Source organism: Macaca thibetana, chromosome X, assembly GCF_024542745.1.
Source record: "Macaca thibetana thibetana isolate TM-01 chromosome X, ASM2454274v1, whole genome shotgun sequence".
Taxonomy (NCBI): domain Eukaryota; kingdom Metazoa; phylum Chordata; class Mammalia; order Primates; family Cercopithecidae; genus Macaca; species Macaca thibetana.
Genome location: NC_065598.1, coordinates 97,482,183 through 97,509,596, shown reverse-complemented (window position 1 = coordinate 97,509,596; position 27,414 = coordinate 97,482,183). Strand labels below are relative to the sequence as shown.

The following is a 27,414-nucleotide window of genomic DNA, read 5'->3' as shown; positions in this document are numbered from 1 at the left end:
ACAGGGTCTCACTCTGTCACCCAGGATGGAGGGCAGTGGTGTAATCATAGCTCATTGTAACCTCAAACTTCTGGGCTCAAGCAATCCTCTTGTCTCAACCTCCCAAGGAGCCAAGAATACAGGCACACACCACTAGCTGGGCTATTTTTTTTTTTTTCTGTAAATATTGGCCTTGCTATGGTGCCTGGGCTGGTCTCAAACTCCTAGCCTCAAGTGATCCTCCCACCCCAGCTCCACAGAGTGCTAGGATTACAGGAGTGAGCCACCGACCTGGCTGGCATCTTTGTATATTTAAAAGAGGAATTTTGTAGGAATATATAAAAGTGGAATTTTTGAATCAAATGGTATGAATACATTTTATTGTAGTAGATAATTCCAAATTCTCTTCCAGAAAAATGTAGCGATTTACATGCCTTCCACACAGTATGAAAATACCTCTTTTGCCACATCTTGCATAGTGCTGACTCTCAATTACATTTTTCATCTTTGTCAGCCTGATAGGCATGAAAAGTAATTTTATTTCACTATAATTTTTGAATTATTAATGCTACTGAGCATCTCTTTATATTAGTTGCTTTTCTAAATCTCTTGTTCATATCCTCCGACCATCTCTCTGGTGAAAGATGTAAAAGATCTTTACATATCAAATATTTTAACCCTCTGTCTATAGCATGTGATGTAAATGTTTTATTATTGGTTTTCATATGTCTTTAAATGGTGGTTTAGGCAACACAGAAACCATTTTTAATTTATTTTCTGGCTAAAAAATACATCTCATTGAAAAATATTAACCAATACACTGAGATGCATTAAAAAACAATGTTATCCATCTAGAGACTTTGTAGTACCTTAACAATTCCTATATAAAAGTGCAACAGGATTCAAACCTAGTAGTGACCAGAATGAAGACTGTACTAACTTTCTGAGTCTGTGGGTGAATATCACCCATTGGACTTCAGAATACTATTTGATACTGATTTCTTGCTCAGTCACCTCCTAGCTGCATGACCTAGGTCAAGTTACTCAACTTTTCTAAGCCCGAGTTTCCTCATCTACATAGTGGGAATAATATTTACCTCAAAAAGTTGTAAGTAGAAGAGATGCAATTTAGGTGCCTCATACATGTGTGGAACTTGATAAATACTAATTTCTTTTCCTTCATGACATCTTCTCTCCTTCCTAAGGCAATTTACATATCTGAAGACTGACTTGGAAACCGTATAATCCATGTGGCCCACAGACCCAGTTTTCTTAGCCCAGAGGGCAGAATTGCAAATCCACCACTGATATCAGGAGATATTTATTCATTTAACAGATACTTATGGAGCATCTTCTATGATCCAGACAGCATCCCAGGTGTTGGAGATACAGCACTGAAAAAAAAATGGAAGGCTATCTGTTCTTTTAGAGCCTACATTCTAATCGGGTAAAACATACAATAAACAAGTAGCTATTTAATAATATGTTAGAGAGCAAGGCGCATTAATATAGTAGTCAAGAGAGTAAATTATGGTTTAGGCATTCGAACTTTTCAGAGGGATAAGCATTGCCCCCCAAAAAATATGATTCAATAAGCAAACAGAGTTGTGTGGTAACAGTGTCCAGACAACTAAACTTACTAAAGAATTATCTGTAAACTTCTCTTACTTCTAGCGCCATTCTAGAAATATTCATCCATTGATGAGACTCAAAAACATTTACTGAGTGCCTACCATGTACCAAGTTTTAGACACAGAAGATATACAGAAGGGATCAAGTTATGTATAGTTCTTTCCTTGCTGTAAGTCATTGTATAGCTTCTGGGGTAGGGACATAAAGTGAAACAAAAACTTCAAAATAAAAAACAAAAAGTACTATGCAGAATATGAAACAGAGTAAGAGCTAGAACTAACTTTGGGCTACTTTAGGTTAGATGGTCAGCAAAGCACTCTCTGAGGGGGTAATATTTAGACTAAGTCTTGAATGACAAGGAACCAGCCAAGTGAATATCTGGAAGAAGAGGGCAAACAGAAGGAGCAAGTATGTGAAGTCCTTAAGGCGGGAAATGAAAGAAGGCCTGAAGTTCCATAGAAAATAATGGAAGGAAATACACCAAAAGAATAGTTATTAGTAGGGGACTGGAACTATTTGGTATGTACAATTTATTCTCTAAATTTGAACATGGTTTCTACAGTTTCACAGATGTGCATTACTTTCACAATTGTAAAATATCATAAAAAATATTTACAGTAAGAAGAGGTAGAAAATGTGATTTAGAGGAAAAAGAAAAGGCTTTGAAGTCAGACCCAGTTTGGAAACTTAACATCGTCAATTACTCACTGTTGACACAGAGCAAAACATCTAAACTCTCTCTTAGCCTCAATTTTCTGATATAAAGAATAGAGATAATAGTTCCATGTTTTGCACATGTAGAGATGCTAGCACAGCACTTTGGCCAGAATGCTAACTCCATTACCTATTAGTTATGCAATCATTAACAAGTTTCTTCATTCCCTCCAAGACTTAGTTTCTTCACCTATAAAATTGGGTGTAATAATGTTGACCCTTCAGCACTGTCATAGGGGTTAAGTGAGTTAATGTATATAAAATGACAGCACAATACTACTGTAGACACACACTAAATGACAAATACAATTGGTTATCTATGAATGGGCAATTGGTGGTGACTTTTATTTTCTTTAAACCTTGATGTATTATCCAAACTTCTAAATAACCACATATTTGTACTAAAATAAAAAGTATCCTCTTACAGTATTAACATATCTTAATTCTAGTTCTACAAATTTGTCCCAAGGAAGCACTCGCACAAGTTACAAGAATGTTTGCTGCAGCATTGTTTGTAATGGCAAACATTGGTAAACATCTATCAACACAGGAGAGTTCCATGCATTAGAGTAAATCTTTGCCATGGAGGAAAGATGAAGCACTTAAAAGAAATGAGGTAGAACTATATGGACTGCCATGGAAAACAGTCCAAGATATATTAAGTAAAAAGGAGGCTCTTGTTTGGCGCAGTGGCTTATGCCTCTAATTCTAGGACTTTAGGAGGACACGGTAGGCGGATTACTTGAGTTCAGGAGTTGGAGACAACTTGGGCAACACGGCGAAATCCAGTCTGTAAAACAATACCAAAAAAATAAGCCAGGCGTGGTGTTGCGCACCTGTAATACCAGCTATTAATACCCAGGAGGTCTAGGCTGCAGTGAGCCGAGGTTGGGCCAAGGGTTTTAGGAATTGTATACAAGGAAATGGAAATGAGGACCCAATATATATTTCGCAATATTACATAGGAGTGGAGAAAAGTGAGCATTTGCTTTCTGCAATTTCTCAATTAAAAGAAAAATTTCATCTATGTACATTTTTCCATTCATCTTAGACATTTTAGAAAGATAATACTACCTGTATTATTAGGAACAAAAAGGAGGAAATTGGACTGATTCATTCATGGATAGTTTTCACATGTGATTTTGAATTAGAACAAAAGGGCAAAGGAGTTGAAGAAACTGGCTTGTCCAAGGAAAGGGATAGCATGATACAGAGCTTGTGGCAGGAGAGAGTATGGTCCATGTGGCTATCATGCAGAGTAAGAAAAGTAATATGAAGATAGGAGGAATAAGTTCAAGAGATCTACTGTGACTATAGTAAATAGCAACATACAGTCAGCCCTCTATATCCACGGGCTCTGCATCAGTGGATTCAACCAACTGCGGATTGAAAATATTCAGAAAAAAAAATTAAAAATGGCAATACAACAATAAAAATAATCTCTTTTCCAAAAACTATACAGTGTAACAAATACTATATAGCATTTACATTGTATTGGGTGTTATGAGTAATCTAGAGATAATTTAAAATATACAGGTGGATATGCCTAGCCTAGGTTATATGTAAACACTATACCATTTTAGATCAGACACTTGGGCATCCAGATTTTGGTAGCCATGGGATCCTAGGACCAAGCCTACAATGATACCAAGGGACAACTATATTATACTCCTAAAAATTGCTAAGAGAGTAAATTTTAAGTGTTCTCACTACAAAAAAATATGATAAGTATGTGAGGTAATACATATGCTAATTTAGCTCAATTTAGCCATTCCACAATGTATACATATTTCAGACATCAAGCCATACATAACAAATATGTAAACTTTTATTGTCAATTTAAAAATAAGTTAACTTTTAAAAAAGAAAAGCAATATGAGATAAAGTTGGGGAAGAAGGGCATGGAGAGCCTTATAAGCAAAGAGGGGCAATTTGGATTTTAAATAGGATAGAAATTCACTGGTGTGTTTAGGATGGTTAGTGACTTGGTATAATTTAATGTTTTAAATGATCTCTCTAGATGGAGAATGAATCAAGAGCAATATTGATTAGATTAAGACATTAAGAGCAGGAACATGACAAGGATACTCACTTTCACCACTTCCATTCAATATTGTGTTGATATTCTAGCCAGGGAACTTAGGAAAGGAAAGGAAAGGAAATAAAAGGCATCCAAATTGGAAAAGAAGTAAAACCCTCTATTTCAAAAATGACATGATCTCGTATATAGGAAATCCTAAGGAGTCCACAAATAAACTATTAGAGTTAAACTAGCTTAGCAAAGTTGCAGGCTAAAAGATCAATATGCAAAAATCATTTATATTTTAATACACAAGCAATAAACAACTCAAAAGTAAAATTCAGAAAACAATTTTATTTACAATGGCATCAAAAAAAAAATACTTCAAGACAGGTGCAGTGGCTCATGCTTGAAATCCCAGCACCTTGGCAGGCAGAGGTGGGGGTATCACTTGCACCTAGGAGTTTGAGACTAGCCTTGGCAACACACCAAGACCCTACCTCTATAAAAAAATTTTAAAAAAATATTATCCAGGCATGGTGGCGGCACCTGTAGTTCCAGGTACTTGGGCAGCTGAAGTTGGAGGATCACTTGAGCCTAGGAGGTTGAGACAACAGTGAGCTGTGTTCGGACCCCTGCACTCCAGCCTGGGTGAAAGAATAAGACCCTGTCTCAAAATGAAACAAAACAAAAATACTTAGGAATGAATTTAACCAAGGAAGGCAAGAACTGCAAACTGAAAAACTACAAAACATTGTTGTAAAAAATTTTTTAAAGACAAATAGATGGAAAGGCATCCCATAGGATGGGTTGAAAATATTTTCAAGTAATACCTGATAAGAGTTTAGTATCTAGGATATACAAAGAACTCTTACAACTCTGTGAATGACCCTCAAAAACAGTATGCTAAGTGGAAGAAATCAGACTCACAAGATTTCATACTGTATGATTCCATTGATATTAAATATTCAGAATAAGCAAATTCAGAGGGTCAGAAAATATATTAATGGTTGCCACGAGATGGGGAGAGAGAACAGTGGGGAGTGACTGCTAATGGATATGGGGTTTCATTTAGGGGTTATGAAATTATTCTCGAATTAGATAGTGATGATGGTTGTAAAACTTTGTGGATGTATAAAAACCACTCCATTGTGCAATTTAACAGGGTGCATTTTATGAGTTATATCTTAATACAAAGAAAAAAGATTAAAAGGAACAGAAGGAAGGGAAGGTGAGAGGGAGGGAGGACAGAAAGAAAAAGGGAGAAAGGATGGAAAGAAGGAAAGAAAAAAGAAAGCAAGATAAAGAATTTGATTAAAACTAAGGTAAACAGAAACTCAGTTTCTCCTATACTCTCACTGAACAATTAACACAGAAGACTTCAGTAACCAAAGACGTAATCAAAGCAAGTAATCGATTTTGCAGGGGACACCAGCCACACATCCTCTAATTCAATTGTGACACTATCCACCTGGAGACAGGGTCAGATCCCACAGGTTGAAGGTTCAGTCCCCAAGACTGCCCCCCAACATCTGATGCCAATCACAAGCCCTAGGTTGTTTTTATTCTCCGGTTCTTCTGACCAACTGAATATAAATTGGAGTTCTAACAACCTGCTCCTTGGGTTCAACTAATTTTCTGGAGTGGCTCACAAAACTTAGGGAAACACTTACATTTACCAGTTTATTATTAAAGAATATTACAAAAGATACAGATGAAGAGATTCATAGGGTGAGGTATGAGAAGGAGTGTGGAGTTTCTGTGCTCTCCCTGGGCACACCATCCTTCAGGAACTTCCACGTGTTCAGTGACCTGAAAGCTCTTCAAACCCAGTTCTTTTTGGTTTTTATGGAGGCTTCATTAGATAGGCATAACTGTTGCATCACTGGCCATTGGTGATCAACTTAACGTTCAGCCCCTCTGCTTTCCCTGGAGGTTGGGGGTTGGAGCTGAAAGTTCCAACCTTCTAATCCTGCCTTCATCTTTCCCATGACCAGCTCCCATCCTGAAATACCTAGGAGCCCCCAGCCTCCAGTCATCTCATTAGCATACAAAAAAACACCACTTTGGAGATTACAAGGGTTTTAGGAATTGTATACAAGGAAATGGAAATGAGGACCCAATATATATTTCACAATATTACATAGGAGTGGAGAAAAGTGAGCATTTGCTCTGCAATTTCTCAATTAAAAGAAAAATTTCATCTATGTACATTTTTCCATTCATCTTAGACATTTTAGAAAGATAATACTGCCTGTTTGTTTCCAAAACTAGAAAAAAAAATTACATATGCATTCTGAATTCCAGACTTCTCTCCATGTCCATGGTATTATCAGAATAGTTAAGATTTGCACATGACCAAGTGTCTCCTAATGTTTCTAAAACTCAAAGGTAATTTCAAATTGTTTTATCAGTTATTTTGCAACCACAAAATTTTTCTTTCAAAAATGTAGATGTTACAACTTTTGGTGTCCTTCATTCACTCTAACACTTTGCTTATTAGTGGCATCTAGTTTCACAAAGTGAAAGTCAGTGTCTTAGCTCCAACTGCTATAACAAAATGCCATAGACTGGGTGGCTTAAACAACAGACATTCATTTCTCACAGTTCTGGGGGCTGAAAGTCTGAAATTAGGATGCTAGCATGGTCAGGTTATGGTGAGGGTCCTCTTCTAGGTTGCAGACTTCTGACTTCTCATTGTATTCTCATGTGGTCGAGAGCAGAAAAGGGAAGCAATCTCTCTCATGACACTTTGAAGTGCGCTAATCCCATTCATGAGGGCTCCATTTTCATGACCTCATTTAATCCTAATAATCTCCCAAAGACCCCACCTTCTAATAGTATCAAATGTAGGGGTAGACTTTCAACATATGACTTTAGGAGGTTCACAAACATTAGTCCATAGCAGTCAGTGTCTTTCACATTTTGATATGCAAAAAATTAAAACAAGGCTAAATGTTGCGAATAATGTGAAATGGAGAAATTCAGTGTTTCTTTGTGAAAATATGGATGGTGATATAACTTACCTGGCTTTTCCTCTTCCTGTAAATTCATGTAATACATGCCATTTACTCTAAAAAAAAAAAAATAAATGTATAAGAAAGCCAGTTAGGAGATCTTTGTAGCAGCTTGGCTAGGAAAAGATGTTAGCTTGCTCTAGTGTAGTAACAATGAAGTTGGAGAGAAGCAGACAGATTCAAGATACACCTGGGAGACACGATCCGTAGAACTTGGGATAAACTGGATGAGAAGGTGACAGAGAGATAGGAGTCACACTTTCTAGCTAGTAAAAAATAGGTGACCCTGGTCTCTAATGTTCCATTTCCCATTCTCCAGGAGGCTCCAGGTTTCCTTACCACAGCCTTTGTCTCCCTGTGAACTGCAGGTACTGGAAGATTTGTAGAGGGGACTCTGGGACACTCTGGAAGCTGGAAAATGGTCTCACTGTCTATAAGCTGGACCTGGTCACCTATCTAGAGCAAAAGAAAGAGTGCTGGGATGTGAAGAGACATGAGACAGCCACACACTCAGATCTGTCATGTCATTACAACCAAGGCCTTTCACTATAGCAGGGCATAGATGTCTCATTTCAAAAAGTAGTATTGGGAAGACATGAAAGCTGTGGCCTTGAGAATTTACACTTCAGGAAAAACTGTGAAAGTTGGGTGGAGGTGAAGGGCAAAAAGAATGTTATAATGTGCATAACCAATGAACAACAACTACTCATAACAGAAATTTAACTGCCACAGATCAAGAACATAGAACATCTCAGAAGAAACCTCAACTTACATCAGCTACTTCTATATAGAAACACATGTTTCTATAAGTAAATATCAACATCAATTTTTGAAATAAACCTTATGTAATGAAACTCAGAAAAACTTTAACCATCGCTCAAATTTCAGTAAACATCAGAGTAATTATTTTCCAGATAATCATTACAAACGTAACAAATACAGGAAAGTGTTTTAACAACCCTCAAAACTTACTATCCATGAGAGTATCCATATTCAAGAGAAGCCTTACAAATGTAAGAAATGTGGGAAAATTTTAACAATTTCTCATCACTTACTCAGCATCAGAGAATTCTTACTGGAAAAAAATCACACAGATGTAATAAGGATAGAAAAGTCTTTAGTCAATCATCACATCTAAATAGACATAAGAAGATTTATATTGGAGAGAAGTCATTAAAATGTAAAGAATGGCAAACCCATTAACTGCTGCTACTCAATCCTCACACAACATCAGGGAATCCATACTGTAGAAAACCCTTTCAAATCGAAAGAATATGGCAAAGCCTTTCAGAGGTGTTCACATCTTACTAAAAAATTAAAGAATTGGTACTGGATAGAAACCCTATGAATGTAATAATTTTGGAAAGACTTTTGTCCAAAATATACACCTCAGAGAACACCACAGTATTTATCCTGGAGGGAAATTTTACAAATGTAAATCAGGTAACAAAGCCTTTAACTGATGCTTAAATTTTGCTCAACAGAGAATTTCTATAGGAGAGAACATCTACAAATGTAATAAATGTGGAAGGACCTTTGTCCAAAATATACAACTTAGAAAGAAAAAAAGACGTGACACTGCCTGCCATTAACTGAGATAAGGAAGGTGGAGGAGGGCCATGTTGGAGGATGGGAGAGAGCAGAGATGATGAATTTAGTTTTTGGTCTTCTTGAGTTTGAGATGTTAAAACAAAAGTAAGTTTGTCAAAATAAACCTACTACCTTTATTTGACAAAGACATCAGTGGGCAAAACAACTCTTAAGATACTGAAACCATGAAAGAAACTTCAGGAGCCTGTAAAGCCAAATGGATGGCATTCAAAATTTCTAGAAGATTCTAGAATTATAATTCTCACACTGTCAGCAGTGGTGATTCCTCAAGGTTAGGATTCATCTAGGGAACCTGTATTTGCCATGTTGCACATTCCTACACTGTCTGAAATTTTATGACATGTACGTTTTTGTAATAAGAAAATTTTAGTTATTTTAAAAAAGAAAACTGAAATGTTTTGCCATAACATAGATAGTTCACAAAATAAGAAACCCAAACAACCAATAAACAAACCAAAAGTACTCACCCTCCCTAGCAATTAGCCAAATGGAAATTTAAATAAGATAGTATGTTTACATTTCGAATTAGCAATTTCACTTTTTTCTTTTTATTTGTATAAAAATATTTTTTAATTTTTAATTTTTGTGGGCACATAGTAGGTATATATATTTATGGGTTACACAAGATATTTTGATACATACATGTAATGTGAAATAAGCACATCATGGAGGATAGGGTACCCATCCCCTCAAGCATTTATCCTTTGAGTTGCAAACAACCCAATTATACTCTTTAAGCTTTGTTTTTGGTTTTGTTTTCTTTTTTTATTTTAATTGAGATAAGGTCTCATTCTGTCCTCCAGGCTGGGGTGTAGAAGCAGGATCACGGCTCACTGCAGCCTTGACTTCACGGATTCAAGCGATCCTCCCACCTCAGCCTCCCTAGTAGTTGAGACTACAGGCATGCACCACTAAGCCCAGATAATTTTTCTGTTTTCTGTAGAGACCGGATTTCGCCATGTTGCCCAGTCTGGTCTCGAACTCCTGGGCTCAAGCTCTCCTCCCACCTTAGCCTCCCAAAGTGCTAGCATTACTGGTGTGAACCACTGCTTAAGTTATTTTAAAACGGATAATTCAGTTATTATTGACTATAGTCACCCTCTTGAGCTATCAAATACTAGGTCTTATTCATTCTAAGTAGTTTTGTACCAATTAAACATTCCCACCTCCCCCACTAAGCCCCTGCCACTATTCTTCCCATCCTCTGGTAACCATCCTTCTACTGTCTATGTCCATGAGTTCAATTCTTTCAATTTTTAGATCCCACAAATAAGTGAGAACATTGTGATGTTTGTCTTTCTGTGCCTGGCTTATTTCACTTAACATAAAGTAAGTTGTTTAATATCAGGTCTGAAGCTAAGAAGAGAGTTAGACAAAAGATAAACTTGGGAGTTACAAGCGTATATTACAAAGCATTTGGCTTTAAAATATATATGTCCTTTTATCCCAGCAGTCCCACTTCTAGGAATTTGTCCTAAGATACAGTTTCAGGATGTACATAAGTATAATGTTGCAAGAATGCTCTTCTCTGTAAATCCCCAATTTTGGCCTGGACCTGAAGTTAGAGAAGGAATAATTATCACATGTGAAAAGCAGCCAGGAAGGTGCAAAAGGCAAGAGGGAAGAGTTCTAGGCAGCTGCAAACATTAACAGAAACACAAACATACCACCACGCAACACCACAAATAATAATGGTCAAGTGTTGTTTCTTGAAATCCTAGGATTTACTGGGGTAATTTTGATGAAGGGGTCTGTGGTATAGAGGAGAAATCAAAGCGTGTTTATTCCTACTCTTAATCATTCAGTATAATATAACACGGAATACTACTGTGACTTCTGGTCCCCAAAATGTATGGGGATTTCTCCCCACCAGCAAGCAGTGCTGCAGAATCCTCTGCAGCCGACACCAGCTGGACGTCCTCTAAATTTAAAAATTCAATTCTGACACTATCTACCTAAAGAGAGGATCAGACCCCACAGGTTGAGGGTTCAGTCCCCAAGACTGCTCCTCACTTTAAATCCCAGTTACAAGCACAGATTGTGGTCTGAGCTTCTGGCTGATCGGCTACAAATTGGGGGTTCCCATGACCTCTTCCCCAGGTTCAATTAATTTGCTAGAGAAGCTCCCAGAACTCAGGGAAACACTTACTTACACTTACTGGTTTATAATAACAGATAGTACAAAGCGTACAGATGAACAGCCAGAAGAAAGCAATGCATAGGGTGAGGTATGGGAGAAAGAACGCAGAGCTTCCAGGCTATCTCTGGGAATGCAACCCTTGAAGAACTCCCACACATTCTGCTACTCAGAAACTGAACAAACCCTATACTTTTGGGTTTTTAGGAGGCTTTGTTAAGTATGCATGATTGATGACATAATTGGTCACTGGTGATCAATTCAACTTTCCGCCCCTTTCTACTCCCTAGAGGTTAAAGGGTGGGGCTGAAAGTCCCAACCTTTTAATCCTGCCTTGTCCTTCCCCTTTTTCAGTACCCCATTCTGAAGCTACCTAAGGGCCCCCAGCCACCAGTCATTTCATTAGCATACAAAAGACACTCATCGATGGGGAGAGTCCAAGGATTTTAGCTGTGTGTCAGGAAATGGAAATGAAGACTAAATATATATTTCATGATATAACAGGGAGCAAAATTTTTTTTGATGTGTTGAAGGTACATGGTGTTGCAGAAAGCTCGCGTTTTCTTACACTCTTGATTGGACCATAAATTGTCCCAATCTTTTGGAGGCAAATTTGGTGGTTCTTATGATGATACAAAATGTGCATGTTCTTTTAAGACAGCAATTTCACTTCTAAAAATGTATACAAAAATAATGGCACACATAAGTAAATATGTATGTAAAAATGTTCATTTTAGCATGATTTGTAATAATGAACACTTTTTAAAGTCTAAAGGGCATTTAGAGCTCATTGGTTGCATTTTAAAGTATACATTTATGCAAAGGAGCCCTCTGAATGGTTTAAAGGAAATGAAGTGGATCTATATGTACTGTCATGAAGAGATATCTATGTTAAGTTTTTTTAAGCAAGTTGCTAAACAATATACCCCATATGATCCAATTTTTTTGCAAAATAAATGGGTGTGTGTGTGTGAGAGAGAGAGAGAGAGACAGAGACAGAGAAGGGGGTGTGGGGTATTTGCGAAGAAAATAATGGAAGAATAGACACCATTAACTACCTTCACAGGGGAATGGAGAGAAACAGGGAAATTTCACTTCCTAATTTATATCATTTTATATTATTTAAAATTTTGCAACAAGCATATATACTTTATAATCAGAAAAATAGTTTAGTTAAAATTTCAAAAATTGGAGGAAATCTTACTGAATAGTGAGTGATTCATAAAATTATATAGGAATATATTTATTGACATGATATATGTTCACGATTTATTGCTAGGTGAACAAAAGCAGCCTGCAAACATTGTAAACATAAGAATGAATTGGAAAGATATATGCAAAGTAATATGCTTTTAGTATGGCCCCACTTTTATGAAAGAATACATGTATATATCCCAAGAAAAACATTTCAAAAAGAATGTATTATTGTTACCAGAAAGGGGTTCCAATCCAGACCCCAAGAGAGGGTTCTTGGATCTAGCACAAGAAAGAATTCAAGGCGAATCCATACAGTAAAGTGAAAGCAAGTTTATTAGAAAAGTAAAGTAATAAAGAATGGCTACTCCATAGGCAGAACACGCTTGAAGGTTGCTGGTTGCCCAGTTTTATGGTTATTTATTGATTATGTGCTAGACAAGAGGTGAATTATTCATGTTTCTCCTTTTTAGATCATATAGGATAACTTCCTGATGTTGCCATGGCATTTATAAACTGTCATGGCCCTGGTGGGAGTGTAGCAGTAAGGACAACCAGAGGTCACTCATTGCCATCTTGGTTTTGGCAGGTCTTGTCTGGCTTTTTTACTGCAAGCTGTTTTATCAGCAAGGTCTTTATAACCCGTATCTTGTGCTGACCTCCTATCTCATCCTGCGACTTAGAATGCCTAATCTTCTGAGAATGCAGCCCAGTAGGTCTCAGCCTTATTTTACCCAGCCATATTTAAGATGGAGTTGCTCTGTTTCAAACGCATCTGACATTATTAACAGAGGATATTTCTACAGGTTTGGCAGGTGAAAGAAATACAGGAAAATTTCATTATCTATATTATATGTTTGCATATTATTGATTTTTACAAGGATTTTATTAGCTTTAAAATCAGAAAAATAGAGATTAAAGTTTGAAATATAAAAAATGTTGTTTTAAAGCAATTCAGAAAATAAGATACAAATTGTTATTGCCATTGAAAGATCCACAACACATGGCTAAATTTAAAATGGTGGTTACAAATTGTATGTACATATATGTTTGTGCAAAGAAAAATTCTAAGCTCTACAAACAAAAGTACAAAAACATAACTGAACATCTGAATTATAAGATTCTAGGTAATTTCTATTTTCTTTAAACTTTTCTGAATTTCACTGTCTTTTCTCAATAAACAAGCACAACTTTTATAATCAGAAAAAAATTGCAAACGACATAATCCTATCTTAATTTTAAACCTATGCATATGTGTGCACACACACGTGTACATGCACACCCAGAGCTTCTCTTTATCTGAGGGTGGAAGATTCCCTAGGACTGAGATAGCTCCCTGCCTACTCTGGACAGACTTTGGCAGTTCCCAGCCTGATTTGTGCATGTTTTAGGAGGAGTAGGCTGGAAGTAGCAGGAGGGAGCTAAGGGAGAGAGAGGGATATAGTGGGAGAAAGGGGAAGAAGACGGTAGACTAGAGGCCAGCTGACTTGTCTGGAGGAAATCTCAACAGATTGAAAAAAAAAAAAAAAAAAGACTCTTAGCGAGACTGCCTGCAACTGATGTGCTTACTACGCCAGACAAACTTCTAGAAAGCTCAGTCTGGCAGTTACAGCAGCAGCCCCTTCCCACTTAATTTATTCCCTCCTTCCTACCTTCCCTCCTAACATTCCTGCTCTGTGATGTTCAGGTTGCATTTCTGACTCTGGACTCCTAAGTGTCACTCATCTGTAATTTCTAATTGCTTCCCAGTGCATATGTGTCATTAGTACAAGAAAAAAAAAATTAAGCAATGAAAGTTATTTCCTAAGCAGGCAGTGAACCAATATGTTCAGAGATATTCAAATTTTCTTTAAACAGATATAGATAGAAGAGGATTAGAAAGATACACACTGCTCATTTAACTGGTAGGAGTTGAAAAGAAAACCAATGAAAAATACCCAATTCAGTGTCTGACACATAGTAGGCACTTTGCTAAAGTCAGTACCCTTCACTATTATCCTGAACACTTCCCATTTATAAACAGCCATTTTTTTCTGTCAAATAGCTAAACCATGGTATAAAGAACATTCGAGGTAAAAAACAACCTTCCTCATCTATATTATGTACGATAGTCAGTGCCTTTTTTATAATTTACAGTGTGGTGTCTGATGAAGTTGTGTTGGGGCAAAATCTTCATCCCTCTCCTATTGAATCAGGGTAACTTGCTGTGCTTTTTAGGAGATACACATTAACTAGGTGTCTGTGTTGTCTTTGGATTCCAGAATATTAAAAATACTACAGGGCCACAAAGCACAAAGGTTCTCTGATGGACAAGATGTTGGAATGAAAGCCAGGTAATATTAGTAAGTCCTTGAGCCCTTGGGAATGTAACTACTACCTTCCTGTGAAAATTATCTCCTGTTGAAATTGTTTCCTATAATTCATTTTACTCTATGCTCTCTACGAGGCTTTTTCCTATTATTAAAAGACGTATTTCTGGTGCCTGAAAAAATAAAATAAGTTACAGAAAATCAATTGCATCTATAAAGCCATCCATGTGACAAGGATTCCCAAGACTTAGGCAATGGCCTGCTTCTCATGCATACTTAGCCATGTTAATGACTGGGTAACCATGACAACCATCAGGACTATGACGCCAAACCTACACTCTTCAGCAATGAATTAAGCTGCTTCATAATGTACATGTTTAAGAACTTCCCACTGGCAAGCTCTGGCAGACAGAACTACACTAACAGCCTGGAAGAGGGAGGAAGAAAAGGAAAAGGAAACTACCTTCCTCAAAAGCAGACAAACACCAAGAACTCTCAAAGGCCTAAAAAATACAAAGGTAGTAAAAGAATGACAACCCCTAGCCTGCCCCACCTGCAGAAACACACACACACAGTTAGCAAGAAACCACCATAGTGAGGAAAGAAGTAAGATTGCCTCTGGGGGATTACAAAAGTCCTCCATCTTTTACACACCATGTGAGAAACTTTAGGCATCAGCTGTCTGTGCCTTACAGTTTTCCCTGTTTCTCATTTCTCTTCTCCATTTTCATGGTTGGGTAACCTCTAGCCAGCTGATCCTCTCTCGGGGTTCTGAAAGCTGATGACACCCACAACTTAATCTCCCAGTGCAGGCCTCACACCTGAACTCCAGATCCATATGATCAACTGGTCACTGAAGAGCTCCCTTTGGGTAACTCACAACCTCCCACAACTCAACTTTTCTCAACCTGAACTCCTCCATTTTCTCCTCAAATACTTGTTTCTCCTTCCCTTCCTCCTCTTCTTCCTGCTTCTCCTCAAGGGATTCTCACTCTCCATGATGGACCCCATCAATGCGCCTCACTTCCCAAGCCAGACTCTCTTCTCTGCCTCACCCCCACATCCCATCTGCTATTGTCTGAAGGTTGGTGCCTCCCCAAAATTCATATGTTGGAACCTAATAACCAATGTGATAGTATTAAGAGATGAGGCCTTGGAGAAGTGGTTAAGTCAGATGAAGGCTCTACCCTCATGAATAGGATGAGTCCCGTTAGAAGAGAGGCTGGAGCAAGCTCCCTTAGCCCATTCTGTCATGTGAGGACACAGTAGCAAGGCACCATCTATGAAGCAGGGGAACCCTCACCAGATACCACATTTGCTGGCACCTTGGTCTTGGACTTCCCAGCCTCTAGAACTGTGAGCAATACGTTTCTGTTGTTTATGAATTACCCAGTGTAAGGTATTTTGTTATAGCAACCCCAGCGGACTAAGACACCATCCATGTACCTCTGAGATGCCTCTCATCAGTCCACTCCTACCAGATGCCACTCCTGCCTACCTTGCTCAGGCCATCTCCCTTCTGGATATCTGCAGCAGCCTCCTCTGCTGTGGGGTGGGGGTGGGGACAACTCCAATACACTACAGTCAAAGATACCTTCCTAAAATCTGAGTGCTTCCATGTCTGACTGAGAACATCTCAATGTCTAGCTTCCCAATGTATTGGGGACAAGGTCCAATCAACCTTAATGTGGTAGACAGGACCTTCCACTGCCCTGCCCCTGCCTATTACTCTATCTTCACTACTTTGGCCATACTGAACTTGTCTAAGATCTCTGAATGCATACTGCTCTCTCTCACCTCCTAGCTTTTGCACATGTCATGCTTCTGCCTGGACATGACCTTTCTTCCCTTTCATTGGACTGGTCCCAATTCAACCTTGACTGGTGTGTTGGGTGTGTGTATATTTTGCTGTCATACCTGTACAGGCTGTCTTTTGATTGTGTCCTCCAATCCAGTCATCATATCCATTGTGGCTGGCTTTTACTGGTTTAGCTTTTAGAGGAAAATCTTATTTCTAAATTCTTGGAGGGGGTGTGTGTGTGTGTGTGTGTGTGTGTGTGTGTGTGTGTGTGTGTACCTCACTGAAACTCCTCTCTACCAAAGTTATACATCTACTTTCAGTTTTTAAAAAATGGACTACAGGTGCATGGTCTCTGTCCCATCAAACTTGGACATATGTATGAATACATGTGTATTTCCCTCTTTAAAAAAAAAAAAAAAAAAAAACTTGGTGCTGGGTGCGGTGGCTCAGGCCTGTAATCCCAGCACTTTGAGAGGCTGAGGTGGGTGGATCACGAGGTCAGGAGTTCAAGACCAACCTGGCCAACATAGTGAAACCCTGTCTCTACGAAAAATACAAAAATTAGCCAGGTGTGGTGGCATGCGCCTGTAGTCCCAGCTATGCGGGAAGCTGAGGCAGGAGAATCGCTTGAACCCAGGAGGCAGAGGTTGCAGTGAGCCAAGATCCTGCCATTGCACTCCAGTCTGGATGACAGAGTGAGACCCTGTCTCAAGAAAAGGAAAAAAAAATAACTTGGTTAAAGGATAATTTAATAATTTTATGCCAGAGACTGGGTTAAGCCCTTTATCTCTAGCTATGCATTCCTTTAATCATCTACTGTGCTTTTTCATTAATGGTCTTTTTTGATGCTTAAGAATATTTGTGATCTCATGTTTCTTCGAAGAACTGCATAATAATTATGAGTTTTGGTCTTTCTAGTCAGAACGTATAACTACAAATCCTGCTACTGTTGCCATTTGTATGACTTTGAGCAAGCTACTTAATCTCTTTATGTATGTTAGGATACATATGTATATACATACCTTCCACTGCCCTGCCAAAAGGTTGTTTGTTATCCTCTTTATGTATGTATCCTAACATACATAATGTTATATGTATGTATATGTACATACATAAAGAGGATAACAAACAACCTTTCCCACAGGGCGGTTGTGAGGTATATATGATACGATGAGTGTAAAATGCTTAGAGCCTAACACATAATAAATGCTGGGTAAATTTTAACCAAAGTTGTCAACCCAGATGTTGCTTTCCTTCACTTATGCCTTTTCTTCCACAGAATAGAACAGCTACTTTCTCTGCATTTTAGAATCTGTAGCCATTGGCTCTCTTCTAATGCTATTTTCTCAAATGTACCTTATTCTCTCAGCTTCGCATCTTTCTTAACTGAGAATTAAGTACATCCAAAGATTATTACAGGTTCAGAGTCCACAAAGTAATTGAAGAGAACTGGTCAGTGTTTAATTATAAAAATACTAATTTGGGAATTAATTATTTCTATGATTTTGGACATTATGAATCTAATGTCTGGCTAGGATGAGAGTGATAGAAATTTATTTTTCAAATAAGATTTGCTGTATCATATGTTTGGGTTTATTTGTTGAAATATAATATTAATAATTACAGAAAAATCTGATAATATGTTCTAAGTACTCATTAAAATCTCTCTCTCCCGCCATCTGCTAATTAGCTGACATTTTAAGGTAGGATGGCTTTCAATGACCAGCCAACTACAAAATCAGTTTCCTTTGTGCCTTTCATTCTCTGCTAATTGAGTTAGAATAATCACATTATTAAGAAGTTTCTATGGGCAACCAGCCCTCAGAGAAGTTGAATGAAGGTGAGGCACAGAAGAGGCATTTGAAAGCATGGACATTTAAGTTACTCCCCTTATCCTGTGACTCAGTGCATCAAGGTATCAGGATTCTCTGGAAACCAGAAAGCCCTGGTTTCAGAATGTACCTTAATTAATCAATGACATTGCTTCTTTTAGGTTTAGGGATGGCTCAAGGCCATATTAATCAAGAATAAACTCTTGAGATTAAGAGGAGGAAAGAAAAAGAGTGAGAAAAAGAGAAAGCATGACAGGAACAGACAGAAATTGAGAGGGAGGGAGAGAAAAACATAGTTTATAGTTAAGTTCATGCTGTATACTTGCTTTATCCTAAAATTTGGGTCTGTGCCTTCTTGATTCCTAGTAAAATACCCTGATTACCTTCCAAAAACTTTTAAATTGAAATATTTTAAAGAATTTCTAGAATTTAGTAGAAGTTTTTAAAAAAACGTTCTCTGGAAGTGGCTTGTAGCAGATGAGCCTGGATTGAGTGTCAGGGGTACATTGGGTAGATCCTAAAGTAGGAAATATTTGACAAGCATGGTCCTAAATCATAAAATATTGATATTAAGACTTGTGTCCTGGGGCTGGTTGAATACTTGGATACTTATTTAGTACCCAGTGTGTATGTGGAATGGGGATGGCTGAAACGAGATGGGATACTGAAGCAACCTCTGCTTCTTCCATGTCACTAATCCCATCCTATGTCTTCTGAAGTACCTCTGCAATCCCTAATGCCTAATCTCTGTCTGTCTATCTGCCTAGGGAATGAAGACAAGCTGAAAGCCTGGCCTCTCAGTTTTGTCTCCCATTCCTTGACTACTTTCCTATTCTCCACCCAGTCTACCTTCACATACCCCCAGTTGTGAGTCGGTCAGGTGGATGTTTCTGGTCAATGAGATGTACGAAGGGGGAGAGCGTTAGCGGAGCCATGAAAGAAATGGAATTTCAAGTGTGAAAAGTTTGACAAGCATGGCCATGAATAAAGAACTGCAAGTATTTGTCTGTTCCCCAAGCTGTTAATATTTGTCCAGTTATCTTTTCTAAAAAAAAAATTTTGCTTTGTACATAATAGGTGTATGCATTTAAAGAGTACATGAGATATTTTGATACAAGCATACAATGAATAATAATCACATCAGGGTAAATGGAGATATCCATCACCTCAAGCATTTATTCTTTGTCTTACAAATCCAATTATATCCTTTTATTTAATTAAAAGGGTACAATTAAATTACTTTTGACTATAGTCACTCTATCGTGCTAGCAAATACTAGTTATTATTCATTCTTTCTAACTAGTTTTTGTACCCTTTAATGATCCCCACTCCCCTCTCCCCACCCTCTCACTTCTCTTCCCAGCCTCTGGTAACTATCCTTCTAAACTCTCTATCTCCATGAGTTCAATTATTTTAATTTTTAGCTCCGACAAATAAGTGAGAACATGCAAAGTTTGCATTTCTGTGCCGGGCTTATTTCACTTAACATAATAATCTCCAGAATCATCCATGTTGTTGCAGATGACAGGATATCATTCTTTCTTATGGCTGAATAGTACTCCATTGTGCACATGTACCACATTTTTTTAATCCATTCTTCCGTTGATGACACTTAGGTTGCATTCAAATCTTAGCTATTGTAAACAGTGCTGCAACAAACAAGAGTGCAGATATCTCTTTGATACACTGATTTCCTTTCTCTTGGGTATATACCTAGGAGTGGAATTGCTGCACCATATAATAGCTTTATTTTAATTTTTTGAGGAACCTTCAAACGGTTCTCCAGATTGGTTGTATTAATTTACATTCCCACCAACATAAAAGGTTCCCCTTTTTTCCACATTCTTGTCAGTATTCGTTATTGCCTGACTTTTATTTTTATATAAGTTTTAGTTTTAATTTTTGTTGAGTTCATAGTAGGTGTTTATATTTACAGGGTACATGAGATGTTTTGATACAGGGATGCAATGTGAAATAAGCACATCATGGAGAATGGAGTATCCATGCCCTCATACATTTATCCTTTGAGTTACAAATCATCCTATTATACTCAGTTATTTTAAAATGTAATATTAAGTTATTATTTACTATAGTCACCCTGTCATGCTATCAAATAGTAGATCTTATTCATTTTTTCTAACTATGTTTTTGTACCCATTAAGCATCCCCACCTCCCCCTCAGTTCCCAACTACCTTTCTCAGCCTCTGGTAACCATCCTTCTACTCTTTATGTCCATGAGTTCAATTCTTTTGATTTTTAGATCCCACAAATAAATGAGAACAGAATGAGAGAAAATGTGATTTTTATTTTTTATTTTATTTGAGATGAAGTCTTGCTTTGTTGCCCAGGCAGGAGCACAATAGTTTGCTGAGAATGATGGTTACCAGCTTCATCCATGTCCCTGCAAAGGACATGAATTCATCCTTTTTTATGGCTGCATAGTATTCCATGATGTCTACATGCCACATTTTCTTAATCCAGTCTATCATTGATGGACATTTGGGTTGGTTCCAAGTCTTTTCTATTGTGAACAGCGCCGTAATAAACATACGTGTGCATGTGTCTTTATAGCAGCATGATTTATAATCCTTTGGGTATATACCCAGTAATGGGATGGCTGGGTCAAATGATATTTCTAGTTCTAGATCCTTGAGGAATCGCCACACTGTCTTCCACAATGGTTAAACTAGTTTACAGTCCCACCAACAGTATAAAAGTGTTCCTATTTCTCCACATCCTCTCCAGCACCTGTTGTTTCCTGACTCCTTAATGATCACCACTCTAACTGGTGTGAGATGGTATATCATTGTGCTTTTGATTTGCATTTCTCTGATGACCAGTAATTATGAGCATTTTTTTTCATGTGTCTGTTGGCCGCATAAATGTCTTCTTTTGAGAAGTGTCTGTTCATATCCTTTGCCCACTTTTTAATGGGGTTGTTTTTTTCTTGTAAATTTGTTTGAGTTCTTTGTAGATTCTGGATATTAGCCCTTTGTCAGATGAGTAGATTGTAAAAATTTTCTTCCATTCTGTAGGTTGCCTGTTCACTCTGATAGTGGTTTCTTTTGCTGTGCAGAAGCTCTTTAGTTTAATTAGATCCCATTTGTCAATTTTGGCTTTTGTTGCTGTTGCTTTTGGTGTTTTAGACATGAAGTCCTTGTCCATGACTATGTCCTGAATGGTATTGCCTAGGTTTTCTTCCAGGATTTTTGTGGTTTTAGGTCTAACATTTAAGTCTTTAATCCATCTTGAATTAATTTTTGTATAAAGTGTAAGGAAGGGATCCAGTTTCAGCTTTCTACATATGGCTAGCTAGTTTGCCCAGCACCACTTATTAAATAGGGAATCCTTTCCTCATTTCTTGTTTTTGTCAGGTTTGTCAAAGATCAGATGGTTGTAAATGTATGGTATTATTTCTGAGGGCTCTGTTCTGTTCCACTGGTCTATATCTCTGTTTTGGTACCAGTACCATGCTGTTTTGGTTACTGTAGCCTTGTAGGATAGTTTGAAGTCAGGTAGTGTGATGCCTCCAGCTTTGTTCTTTTGGCTTAGGATTGTCTTGGCAATGCGGGCTCTTTTTTGGTTCCATATGAACTTTAAAGTAGTTTTTTCCAGTTCTGTGAAGAAAGTCATTGGTAGCTTGATGGGGATGGCATTGAATCTATAAATTACCTTGGGCAGTATGGCCATTTTCATGATATTGATTCTTCTTATCCATGAACATGGAATGTTCTTCCATTTGTTTGTCCCCTTTTATTTCGTTGAGCAGTGGTTTGTAGTTCTCCTTGAAGAGGTCCTTTACATCCCTTGTAAGTTGGATTTCTAGGTATTTTACTCTCCTTGAAGCAATCGTGAATGGGAGTTCACTAATGATTTGGCTCTCTGTTATTGGTGTATAGGAATGCTTGTAATTTTTGCACATTGATTTTGTATCCTGAGACTTTGCTGAAGTTGCTTATCAGTTTAAGGAGATTTGGGGCTGAGACAATGGGGTTTTCTAAATATACAGTCATGTCATCTACAGACAGAGACAATTTGACTTCCTCTTTTCCTAATTGAATACCTTGTTTTTCTTTCTCCTGCCTGATTGCCCTGGCCAGAACTTCCAACACTATGTTGAATAGGAGTGGTGAGAGAGGCCATCCCTGTCTTGTGGCAGTTTTCAAAGGGAATGCTTCCAGTTTTTGCCCATTCAGTATGATATTGGCTGTGGGTTTATCATAAGTAGCTCTTATTATTTTGAGATACGTCCCATCAATACTTAATTTATTGAGAGTTTTTAGCGTGAATTTTGTATTTTTTACTAGATACAAGGTTTCTCCATCTTGGCCAGGCTGGTCTCGAACTCCTGACCTCAAGCAATCTGCCTACCTTGGCTTCCCAAAGTGTTGTGATTACAAGCACGAGCCACCATGTGCAGTGTCATTTAGTTGGATTTAAAAAATAGTAATAAATGATTGGTTTAGCCACTGTGCCCGGCCATGATGGTTGTCTGTCTCTGCCTGGTTTATTTTGCTTAACATAATGATTTCTAGTTCCACTCATATTGTTGCAAACGACAGGATCTCATTAATTTTGATGGATAAAAGGTACTCCATTTTGTATATGTACCACATTTTCTTTATCCATTCATTTGTTGGTGGATACTTAGGTTGCTTCCAAAATGTTAGCTGTTGTAAACAGTGCTGCAACAAACATAGGAGTGCAGATATCTCTTCAATATACTAATTTCCTTTCTTTTGGATATGTACCCAGCAATGGGATTACTGGATCATACAGGAGCTCTATTTTTAGATTTTTGAGGAACCTCCAAACTGTTCTTTCTATTGGTTATACTAATTTACATCCCCACCAACTGTGTATGAGGATTCCCTTTCCTCCACATCCTTGTCAGCATTTGTTATTATCTGTCTTTTGTATATAAGCCATTTAGCCATTTAACTGATGTGTGATGTTATCTCATTGTAGTTTTGATTTGCATTTCTCTGATGATCACTAATGTTCAGCACCTTTTCATATGCCTGTTTGCCATTCATATGTCTTCTTTTGAGAACTGTCTATTTAAGTCTTTTACCCATTTTTTTATCAGATTATTAGTTTTTATTCCTATATTTGAGCTCTTTATGTATTCTGGTTATTAATCCTTTGTCAGATGGGTAGTTTGCAAATATTTTATCTCATTCTGTGGGTTGTCTCATTACTTTGTTGATTGCTTCCCCTGGTGTATAGAAGCTTTCTAATTTGATATTATCCCATTTGTTGGTTTTTGCTTTGGTTGCCAGTGCTTGTGTGATATTACTCAAGACGTTTTTGCCCAGACTTATGTCCTGGAGCGTTTCCCTGTTTTCTTGTAGTAGTTTCATATTTTGAGGTCTTAGATTTAAGTATTCAATCCATTTTGATTTGATTTTGTATATAGCAAGAGACAGAGGTCTAGTTTCATTCTTCTGCATATGGACATCCAGTTTTCCCAGTGCTATTTATTGAAGAGACTGTCTTTCCCCCCAGTGTATGTTCTTGGCACTTTTTGTTAAAAATGAGTTCAATGTAGGTGTGTGGATTTGTTTCTGGGTTCTCTATTTTGTTCCATTGGTCTATATATATCTTTTAACACCAGTACTATGTTGTTTTGGTTACTGTAGCTCTACAGTATAGTTTGAAGGCAGGTAATGTGATTCCTCCAGTTTTCTTCTATTTGCTTAGGAAAGCTTTGGCTATTTGGGGCCTTTTGTGGCTCTATATAAATTTTAGGATTTTTTTTCTATTTTTGTGAAGACTACCATTGATATTTTGATACAAATTGTGTTGAATTTGGAGACTGCTTTGGGTAGTATGGATATTTTAACAATATTGATTCTTCCAATCCATGAACACGTAATATCTTGCATTTTTTTGTGTGTTCTCTTCAATTTCTTTCATCAGTGTTTTATAGTTTTCATTGTAGAGATCTTTCACTTCTTTAATCATGTTAATTCCTAGGTATTTATTTGTATGTGTGGCCATTGTAAATGGAACTAACTTTATTTCTTTTGCAGATTATTTGCTATTGGCATATAGAAATACTACTGATTTTCATAAGTTGATTTTGTATCCTGCAACTTCACTGAATTTATCAGTTCTAATAGTTTTTGGTGGCACCTTTAGGTCTTCCTAAATATAATATCATATCATCTGCAAACAAGGATAATTTCATTTCCTTTCCAATTTGGATGCCCTTTATTTCTTTCTCTTCTCTGATTGCTCTAGCAAGGACTTTCTGTACTATGTTAATAGTGGCGAAAGTGGGCATCCTTGCCTTGTTCCATATCTCAGAGAAAAGGCTTTCAATTTTTTCCCATTCAATATGATACTAGCTATGTGTCTGTTATATATGGCTTTTATTATGTTTAGGTATGTTCCTTTTATCCCCAGTTTTGTTCTTTTTTTATTCAGGAAGGGATGTTGAAATTTATCAAATGCTTTTTCATCATCAATAGAAATGATCATATGGTTTTCACCCTTCATCCTGTGGATATGATGTATCACACTGATTGATTTGCATATGTTTAACCATCCTTGCATCTCTGGGATAAATCCCACTTGGTTATGATGAATGGTATTTCTAATGTATTGTTAAATTTGGTTTGCTAGTATTTTGTTGAGGATTTTTTTTTTTGCATCAATATTCATCAGACATATTGACCTGAAGTTTTCTTTTTCTTTCCTGTTTTGTTTTTTTTTTTTTTTTTTGATGTGTCTTTTTCTGCTTTTGGTATCACCTTCCCTCCTTTTCTACTTTTTGGAACAGTTTGAATAGGATTGGTATTAGTTCTTCTTTAAATGTTTGGTAGAAATTCACTGTGAAGCCATTGGGTCCCAGGCTTTTCTTTACTACGAGACTTTTTATTGTGACTTCAATCCCATTACTTGTTAAAATTGGTCTGTTCAAGTTTTGAATTTTTTTCTCTTTCAATCTTGGTAGATTGCATATGTCTAGGAATGTGTCCATTTCTTCTAGATTTTCCAATTTATTGGCATATTGTTGCTCACAGTAGCCACTACTGATCCTTTGAATTTCTGCAGTATCAGTTGTAATGTCTCCTTTTTCATCTCTGATTTTACTTATTTGGATTTTATCTATATTTTTCTTAGTTAATCTGGCTAAAGGTTTGTCAATTTTAACTTTTCAAAAAACCAACTTTTTGTTTGATTGATGTTTTGTGTTGTTTTCTTCATTTCAAATTTATTTATTTTCGTTCTGATCTTTATTATTTCTTTTTTTCTACTAATTTCGAGTTTCGTTTGCTCTTGTTTTTCTATTTCTTTCAGATGCATCTTTAGGTTGCTTATTGGAAGTGTTGCATCTTTTTTGATGTAGGCACTTACAGCTATATACTTCCCTCTTGGTACTGCTTTTGCTCTATCCCAGAGGTTATGATATGTTGTGTTGTCATTATCATTTGTTTAAAAATAAATGTTCAATTTCCTTCTTAGTTTCTCCATTGACCCACTGGTCATTCAGAAGCATATTGTTTAATTTTCATATGTTTGTATAGTTTCCAAAATTCTTCCTGTTATTAATTTCTAGTTTTATATCATTGTGGTCACAGAATATGCTTCATTATTACAATATTCTGCGTTTTCCTATTTACTTACTGTCTCCAGTGAGTTTTGTACCTTCAGATGATTTCTTATTGCTCATTAACATCCTTTTCTTTCAGATTGAAGAACTCTCTTTAGTATTTCTTGTAAGACCGGTCTGGTATTGATTAAATCCTGCAGCTTTTGTTTGTCTGGGAAAATCTTTATTTCTTCTTACCTTTGAAGGATATTTTCAGTGGATACACTATTACAGTAAACTTTTTTTTTTACTTTAGCACTTTAAATATGTCACACCACTCTCTCCTAGCCTGTTAAGTTTCCACTAAAATGTCTGCTACCAGACATGTTGGCGATCCATTGTATGTTTTTTGTTTTGTTTTGTTTTTTGGTTTTTGTTGTTTTTGTTTTGTTTTGTTTCTGAGATGGAGTCTTGCTCTTTTTGCCCAGGCTGGAGTGCAGTGGTGCAATCTCAGTTCACTGCAACCTCCGCCTCCCGGGCTCAAGCAATTCTCCTGCCCCAGCCTCCCAAGTAGCTGGGATTACAGGCACCGGCCACCACGCCTGGCTAATTTTTGTATTTTTAGTAGAGACAGGGTTTCACCACGTTGGCCAGGCTGGTCTCAAACTCTTGACCTCAGGTGATCTGCCCACGTTGGCCTCCCAACGTGCTGGGATTACAGACGTGAGTCACCATGCCCAGCCTGTTGTTTCTCTTGCTGTTTTTAGGATATTTTCTTTATTCTTGACCTTTGGGAATTTGATTATTTAATGCCATGAGGTAGTCGTCTTTAAGCTAAATCTGCTTTGTGCTCTATAACCTAGTTATACTTGGATATTGATATCTTTCTCTAGGTTTGGGAAATTTTTTGTTATTAGCCTTTTGAATAAACTTTCTACTCCTCTTTCTCTACTTCCTCTTTAAGGCGACCAACTCTTACATTTGCCCTTTTGAGACTATTTTCCAGATCCTGTAGGCATGCTTCATTGTTTTTATTCTTTTTTCTTTCATCTCCTCCGTTTATTTTCAAATAGCTTATCTTCAAGCTCACTAATTCTTTCTTTTACTTGATCAGTTCTGCTATTAAAATACTCGGATGCATTCTTCAGGATGCATATTATGTTATTCTTGCATTGCTATAATGAAATACCTGAGTCTGGGGAATTTATAAAAAAAAGAAGTTTAATTGGTTCATGGTTCTCCAGGCTTTACAGGAAACATGGTACTGGCATATGCTTCTGCAGAGGCCTCAGGAAGCAAGCTTACAATCATGGCAGAAGGTAAAATGGGAGCAAGCACTTCACTTGGCAAAAGCAGGGGCGAGAGAAAGAGAGAGAGCCTGGGCTAGGAGGTGCCACACACTTTTAAACCAACAGACCTTGTGTGAACTCAGAAGGAGAGCTCACTTATCACCAAGGGGATGTCCCAAGACGTTCATGAGGGATTCATCCCCATAATTTAAACACCTCCCACCAGATCCCACCTCCAATACAGGGGATTACAATTCAGCATGAGATTTGGATAGTGACAAATATCCAACCTATATCAGTATGTCAGTTGCAGTTTTCAACCCTAGAATTCCTGCTTG

At 37.3% G+C, this 27,414-nt stretch overlaps 1 protein-coding gene across 4 annotated transcripts in view; it reads right to left on the bottom strand.

The window, feature by feature from the left end:
• TCEAL2 (transcription elongation factor A like 2) overlaps nucleotides 1-27,414 on the bottom strand; it is a 647,988-nt gene that overhangs the window by 274,034 nt on the left and 346,540 nt on the right. The window lies entirely within an intron of this gene.